Consider the following 8782-nt stretch of genomic DNA (forward strand, 5'->3'; position numbering starts at 1 on the left):
CGCGCTTCTCCCCGGTTGCCGCTTCCAGCGCTCAGCCGCGGTCTCGTCTTGTTCGCTAGCAGCGAAAGAGCGACTGCCGGCCGATGCTTTGCGCCGAGTCGCCGGCTCTTCTCCGCGCATCGGAAAGGAGCGCTTTTGACTTCGCCCGGAGTACGCATATGCAGGACGCCCTTCGCCTGGCTCGGAATGCGGTGTCCGTGCCTGTCCTTTAAACGACAGTTCGTTGCAGTGTGCTTCTCCGTGGCTCCACTTCTGCGTTCCGTGACGAAGAGTGGCAGGGAGAACTGCACCTAAAGAGGCAGCTGGACGTTCGTGGAGCGACAGATGTAGTGCTCCCAGGGAGCACATTCGAAAAAGGCTAGAGAGATCCTTCCAGCTCTGCGCAGAGAAAACCCCCCTTCGGACGGACCTCGGGACGCTGAATTCGCCGCTTCCCGGCATCGGAACGGCACGACTTCGCTCTCACGGCTGGAAACCGGCATTCGCTCTGAATCGCTCCGGAGCGTTTGCACTCGCTGCCCGAGAAACCGCGCTTCTCCCCGGTTGCAGATGTAGTGCTCCCAGGGAGCACATTCGAAAAAGGCTAGAGATATCCTTCCAGCACTGCGCAGAGAAAACCCCCCTTCGGACGGACCGCGGCACGCTGAATTCGCCGCTTCCCGGCATCGGAACGGCACGACTTCGCTCTCACGGCTGGAAACCGGCATTCGCTCTGAATCGCTCCGGAGCGTTTGCACTCGCTGCCCGAGAAACCGCGCTTCTCCCCGGTTGCCGCTTCCAGCGCTCAGCCGCGGTCTCGTCTTGTTCGCTCGCAGCGAAAGAGCGACTGCCGGCCGATGCTTTGCGCCGAGTCGCCGGCTCTTCTCCGCGCATCGGAAAGGAGCGCTTTTGACTTCGCCCGGAGTACGTATATGCAGGACGCACTGCGCCTGGCTCGGATTGCGGTGTCCGTGCCTCTCCTTCGAGCGACAGTTCGTTGCAGTGTGCTTCTCCGTGGCTCCACTTCTGCGTTCCGTGACGAAGAGTGGCAAGGAGAACTGTACCTAAAGAGGCAGCTGGACGTTCGTGGAGCGACAGATGTAGTGCTCCCAGGGAGCACATTCGAAAAAGGCTAGAGAGATCCTTCCAGCACTGCGCAGAGAAAACCCCCCTTCGGACGGACCGCGGCACGCTGAATTCGCCGCTTCCAGGCATCGGAACGGCACGACTTCGCTCTCACGGCTGGAAACCGGCATTCGCTCTGAATCGCTCCGGAGCGTTTGCACTCGCTGCCCGAGAAACCGCGCTTCTCCCCGGTTGCCGCTTCCAGCGCTCAGCTGCGGTGTGCTCAGATTTATCACTTTCATTAGAAATACTTCAGGTTTTCTCCTTCATTACTATACTTTCTTTTTTTTTCCTTCATTACAATACTCTCTTCATTGCAATACAGAATGTGTCTTTTTCAGTTTTAATTAGGAAATTTACTCTGTACGCGGTTCCGATGCCGAGAATGGCGAATTCAGCGTGCCGCGTGCACTTTCTGAGCAAAAGCCAATGTGGTTTTCAGAATAAACAAATGTCTTCAAATCTAATGTGCTCACCGAGTCTCATTCTTCTGTGAGCCTACTGCCGGTGTATCCTGTCAAAGATGAAGTGAGTTACTGTCTGTTGATTAAAAAATTCTGAATATTCTAAAGTAGTCAGAAGATTATGGCTGCTCCTTATCTGAACAGTGTTTCTTTATGGTAAGCAGAGTAATGGGACGCAGAAGTAAAACCTAAGTCTATACTAGAGAAATTTCACCATAAGAATACTGTCCATACACAGTTCCATAATATCCTATCTTCATCTTAGGTAGGAATGTTGAGCTTTTCTTTTACTATGTGTTGAGTAAAACTGCATTTTGCATGTATTAAACAGATGTTAATCTGCTCATCAGACTTTTCTAAATAGAATACACAGTATGCTAAAACCTGAGATCAGACAGTTTTGCTTCAATTTCCTAGTTTAAAACCACTCCAGTTGTGCTGGTTATTATGTGCAATGAATAGATACGTAAAAAGAGAAACTCAGCAACCACTAAGAAACACTGAGTGCTCTGTTTCCGCTTTTTTAACCTTTTAGCATTGTCAGTCACTACGGCTGTTCTAAGTTCAGCTCATGGTAAGATATTTTTTCTTGCTTTTGACATCCTACTACTTATTTGATGACTGCTCACCTACAACCCTTTAGCATTCCCATGCCTGTAATTTCCAGACTTTGCTTGTAGGCTATGTTTCTGAGACATCTAATTATTATTTTTGCTGCATGTTATTTTTCTTTATCTTTCGTTAGAAGAGTTGAGCGCATCTTTTCATTGTAGAAGATTATAGCCCACCGTCAACTTTGCTCAGGGAGAATGATTATTTCTTCGAGTGCCCTGTTCTCTTCCATGGCTATTATCTTTTCCGTTTGTTTCATTGTTTTAGATTTATTTTGCTATAACTTCCTTTTCATTCTTTTCCAACCTCTACTGCCTTTACCACGGATGAATGGGTGTCTTTTAAAGATTCCTTTTTCTATTAAAGAAATCAAAGCAGTAAGCGGTTTCGTGTACCTGATATACAATAGCTTTCAAATTAACTTGGGAAAGAAAGGTGTAGTCTGTCAGAGAAAAGAAGGTTCTGAAGGCATATATTTTACATCGTTTTATTTCTTTTCATACTCAGGATATTGCACAAGTCGTATTTAGTAGACTGAATTTTAGTGAAATTGGAATGGAAGGTATACAAAAGTATTTCAGGTTTAAAAATCAAAATGGAAAAGGGGAAAGAACGCTAGGAAAGAAAACAGTTTCCTCTCCTTGGCAACATCCAGAAATTTGAGGACAATTCTTATGCTTAAATTGAAAACATTTCAGAACAATTATTTCAACATACTCCTTTCTTCCTAACAGTAACTCTGGTTTCAGAGGGAAAAAAAAACAGAAGAAAGGATTCATATTTCATCTGCTGCTGCTTGGCATGTCGGAGCATAGCGTGATAAGGTGAAGTGTAACATACTCATCAGGTATTCAGAATCTTCAATTTAGCCTTGAGGATACCCCTTCTGGCTGAAGTTTCAGTAATGCTATTAAAGGCGTTCTTTAAAACTCCATTTTCATTATGAAGTGATGATTCAAAACTATTTTTTTAAAAAAACTCCCCAAAGCCATGAAGAGTAGCGATCTCAAGGTTACAGAGACAATAGACCTGCGAAATGAGTGTGATCAGGAGGATATAAAGGAAAACAAGTTCCCTACTCTTGCTTTCCTTTACCTTTCCCATGTTTTTTTCCTATGCACTTCAGGTGCATAACTACATAACTCATAACTACAGATAAACCACGTTGAAACAGAAACACAATCATGATGGATGTTCCACCGCCAAATGCTCTAGGAGTCTTAACCAAGGTTTAGGGAACCAAAAACAGTTTTCTAGTTTCTGAAAGAGATTTGGTGAAGGCAATGGCTTTGAGGTTTTCAAAAAGAATAAGCTATTTCACAATGGCATAAAAGACAGCCAAGGACTAGGTAACATTATCGAAACTGGTAGGTATGAGTTTGCGTCTCATCCAAGATAAATGGCAGAGAGGTGTATCTATCGGTGGTAGAAAAAGAGACCTCCATCAGACGGATAGGTGGCAAGATTAAATAAAATGCAGGCCACATGGGCAGATGATGTACAGAAGAAAAAGAAAACAAATGAAATCAGAGTCAGCCTGAAGATATTTCTACTAGAAACACCCAAGAGCCATCACCTCCTTTCCTATCGCTGTTGTATCACCGTTCCCTGGGAGAAGAAGCTGACCTTCACCACACCTCAAACATGTTTCAGGGAGTTGCAGAGAGTGATAAGGTCTCCCTTGGAGCCTTATCTTCTCCAGACTCAACAATCCTAGCTCCCTAAGCCACTCCCCAAAAGAATTGGATTCCAGACCATTCTCCACCTTCGTTGCCCCTCTCCGGACACATTCCATGGCCTCAAGGTCTTCCTTGGAGTGAGTGGCCCAAAACTGGACGCAGAGCTCATGTTGTGGCCTCACCAGGCAGACAATCACCTCCTTAGTCCTCTTGCATGATCTTTGAACTCTCTGATATGTACTATCTTTGTGTCTTTGTATACTTGGTTGTGAATTATTCAGGCCCCTCTATGAATTCTGTGAAAAGCATCATCATAAACTGCTAGCAAAGAAATCAGTATGGCATAAAACTGCACTGTGATTAAACTAGAAACCTGGAATCAGATACATGGATCATCTAAAAGTAATGGTTCCTATTTATTTATTTATTTCCACGGAACGAAAACTGATACAAAGGGCACAATAACAGAGTTTGATAGAGAAAGTTCTCAGCTACAAAGCCTTTTTTTTTTCAACATAATCACTGTCATCAGCCAATTTATGCAGACGAGCTGCTTGAGACACTCTTTATTTCACGGTGTGACAGCTGTGCATGGCCATCCAGAAGGTGGCTTGCTTTTCACATTGCTGTTGCCACTGTTGAAATACACTCCGTGTGCTCACATCCACTGTTTGGTCTCCATAAACGTTCAGCAAGTGTTGAGGAATACTAATAGATGCCATTTTTTCCCTGCTCTGGAATTCAAATCCAAACCACATCACGCACCACTTGCACCTCTGCTGCCGTCAAGATGGCCACAAAGCGTAATGAAATAGGAACAGAAAGGTTCCACTTCTACTGCCGAATCAGAAACACCCACTTCTGAAACCATGAGCAAACATAATAGAACAGGAGGCATTAATTTCAGTGCAGCTCTTGTACAACGCATGAATAAATATAAAATTTTGGTATTCCAGAATTATTTTGATAAAACATAATGCTCATCAGTTATGAATTTTTGTCCAAATTTAAAAGGACACTGGACTACAAATTGCCATTACGCCTCTCATTAGTGTCACATAGGTTACAAGATACTTGCCTTCTGCATGGCCTCGAACAGGGGTGATGGCAAATGACCACACCATTTCATCTCGTCTCTACTGCGATAAAAAAAAAACCTGTGCTATGCTATTGGTTAGTTTCAACCCAGGAAATTCAGCAAAATTTCATCTTTGTCTTTTGTAGTGAATTCCACCAGAGTGGGACTCATGGTGGCTATAAAAGCCAGTAAAAAAGGCGTTGCAGTTTCTTGTCTCAGGCTACAACTTTCTAATATGCCAGCAACACATGGCTCTGAGCTTGCTTAGGCCTGCCTGGAGACTTATTTGAGCTTCTTTAGCTGTTGACAGCAATTGTCTAATCACCAAGGCAATAGCACTTGGTTTTTCTTTACCTGGCTTGAAACAATCTGAGACCTAATTTATAATTGCAGCTGTTGGATATTGTCCTGCTATGTGTACCTGCCGAGGTGCATTTAAGAAAGACTACAGCACAAACACAGCGGAATCTGCCCAGGCAGAATATCAAAGACAGGAGGGGCTTGTGCAAATACATATGCAGTAAAAGGAAGGCTAGGGTGAATGTGCAACCCCAGTAGAGTGGGGCAGGGCAGGCATTAAGGGCATGGACGGCATGGAGCCTCCTGTGCTGTGTGTGATCATCCAAAACAATATTTGAGAAAATCCTGAAGAGCTCTGAACCACAGTGTGACTCCATCAGTGCAGAGATGTCACTTACAGCTCTGGGCAAGAAATTGTGGGGGGGGGGCCAGGCACTGTGCAAGACACCAATGAAAGAAAGTGCCACGCATTTGTGAGAAAAGTGGTGTTTCATGAGGGAAAATGCCATATATTGAGGGTACAAATGGTATTTCTGTGATCAAATGCCAAAAGTCTGGGAGTGAGTGTCATGATGAGGAGTGTAATGCAATCTGTTTGGGAGGAAATGGGAGGTATTTCTAAGAGCACTCTATTTTTCTGGGAGAGAATGTTCTATTCAGGGCAGAAAAGTGGTATTTCTTACCAAAAACGCCATCCAGTTGGGAGACAATCTCCTATATGTGGGAGAAGAGTAGTATTTCTGTGAGAAAATGTCCTATTCTTGGTTGCAAGTGCAAAATGTGGTCTTGTCCTCTGATATTTTGGGGAGAAAACCTGTGGTAGTTGTAAGAAAATGGGAGAATATTTTCTGGGAGAAAATATCCTATTTTTGGAAGAAAAGGTCAGCTTTGCAACTGAAATGTGGTATTTCTGTGAGAAAATGACCTACTTGTTGGAGCAAAGGGGGAAATTCTGGGAAGGAATGTCTTCTATTTGAGAGCAACTGTCTTCTTTTTGGAGTGCAAACCGGTCCTTTGGGGAGAAAATAGGGTCTATATGGGAGAAAATGTCCTCTTGAGGAGTGTAAAGTAGTCCTTTTGAGAGAAAATGGAAGGTATTTCTCAGAAAACTGCAATTTCTGGGAGAAGACAGCATGCTTTGTTGGAAAATGACATCTATTTGTGAGAAAGCTGGTACTTCCGGGGGAATATGTCCCATCTTTGTTAGAAAACTGGAATATCTGTGATCAAATGTCATTTTGATGGGAGTGAACATGATATTGAGGAGTGTAAAGTAGTGCTCTTGGGATGAAATGTGAGGAATTTCTAAGGATACTGGTATTCCTGGGAGAAAATGTCTTGTTTCTGAGAGAAAATGTCGTCGTACTTTGGGGGGAGAAACTGGTATTTCTGTGATAAAATGCCCTATTTCTGGGAATAAGTGTCCTATTGAGGAGTGTGAAGTCGTATTTTTGGTAGAAAATGGGAGGCGTTCCTAAGAGAACTGGTATTTCTGGGAGAAAATGTCTTATCTTGGGGGGGAAAGTTCCTATGTCTGTGAGAGAACTGTGTTTCCGGGAGAAACTGTCTTCTTTAGGCAGAAAAGATCACATATTTGCGAGAAAGCTGGTATTTCTGGGAGGAAATATCATGTTTTTGTTGGAAAATGTCACATTTGCTACTGTCATGTAGTATTTTGTGGATGAAACATGAAGTATACCTAAGAAAACCTGTATTTCTGGTAGAAAACATCATCTCTTTGGGGAGAAGACTGGTATTTCAGGGAGAAAAGATCCTTGTTTGGGGAGAAAGTGTCCTATTTTTGATGGAAAAGTAGTACTTGTAGGAGAAAATGCCATGTATTTGGGTGAAGGGTGGGATTTCTGGGAGGAAATACCGTATGTTTGGAAGAAAGTGTTCTCTTTCAGATTGAAATGTGATACTTGTGGTCGAAACTGTTCTATGTTTGGGCAAAAACTGGTGTTTCTGGGAGATAATGTCATTTTATTGGAGCAAGCCATTATTTTGGGGAGAGAAGGTCTTATTTTTGGAAGAAAATGCCGTACCTGCGGGGGGGGGGGGGAGGGGGAAACTGGCATTTCTGGGAGAAAATGTCATCTTTTGGGGAGAAAATGTCACCTTGAGGATTGCTGTATTGTCGTATTGTTTGGAGAAGGCCTGAGGTATTTCTAAGAAAACTGGTAGTCCCAGGAGACAGTATCATATTTTGGGAGAGTGGGGGAGGGGTCATCATCTATTTGGGATGAAGCTGGTATTTCTGGGAGAAAACATCCTCTATGACATCCTTCTCCTTCAAGAAATTCCCCAATTTAATTGCGTTCAGGATGAGGAGCCACCTCTTCTTATTTATTCCAAAGCTGTCACTTTCTAGTTGTTTCATAGCTACCATTGTCTTGTTTTATTTGACATACCACAGTTCTGATGTTGGAAAATACAGTGAACCATAATTTCCTATTGATCTTTTCTAAATTATTTGTATTTTAAATAGAGTTCTATAATATTGCATTTAAACCATGTATTTTGCAAGCTGAAAAGTCCTCTATTAACTGCTTGTGAAGACATACTGTAGGGAACTTGCTTTATCAGGGAGCTTGGAGCAGATGGGCTCCAGAAGTCCCTTTCAAACCCTACCATTCCGTAGTATTATAATTCTTTGGCCTTTATTTGTTCCAGTTTTTTGGTGTTTTTTTTTTTTTTTTTTAAATTGGTAGTATTTCCAGTTCTATTATGTCTTTCTGGAGTGGAGATCAGAAGTCCAGGCATTGTATTCAAAAGGGATGGGATCCATCTTGAGTTCGTTAAGTTACCTAAAGATGTTTTTATCCTTATTACGCTACCAATTATTCAGAATAATTCAACTACGTTTCTGACATAATAGAGCACAGAGTGGATATTTTCATGGAATTACCTAAAGTAAGCCAAGACCACATCTCCCAGCAGTCATACTTAGCGTTTGGTCCTTTATAATTCATGCCAAGACAGGCTGTCTCCCTTTGCCTTACTTCAGTTTTACTTACAATGAATTTCACTTGTTGCTTAGTTATCTGGCCTATTTCTTTACAATTGCTCCTGTAGATCTTGGCTCCAGTTTTCATTAGTCACAGAATCTAAATGCAAGGTGTAAGATCGTTTGTACTCCAAATAGATTACCCTATTGTTGCTTAAATTGTCATACACTGCAAATGCAAATAAATGTACCTGAAAATTTAATAGATAAAAGATGGAGGGCTAAGTTGAACTCATGTCTGTGGCAGAAAATTTGCATAGGTACAGATTGTCATCCTCTTCCTGTTTCTTTTCCAAGAGAAGAGAAATTTGAATATTGATGTGTTGTGAGAGTGGCAGCATTTGTGCTGCTGCTGGCCAGGGAGAGTGAATCTCACAGTGCTCAGATTCCTTCCAGTCCAATGATTCCTCCACATGGAACAGTGTCAGACTTGAATAAAAAGGGGTTTTTGGTGGTGGTGGTGGTAAGGAGAAATACAGAAAAGAGGAGAGGAGAGGAGAGGAGAGGAGAGGAGAGGAGAGGAGAGGAGAGGAGAGGA

Source organism: Tympanuchus pallidicinctus, unplaced genomic scaffold, assembly GCF_026119805.1.
Source record: "Tympanuchus pallidicinctus isolate F22 unplaced genomic scaffold, pur_lepc_1.0 scaffold31, whole genome shotgun sequence".
In the NCBI taxonomy this organism is placed as follows: Eukaryota; Metazoa; Chordata; class Aves; order Galliformes; family Phasianidae; genus Tympanuchus; species Tympanuchus pallidicinctus.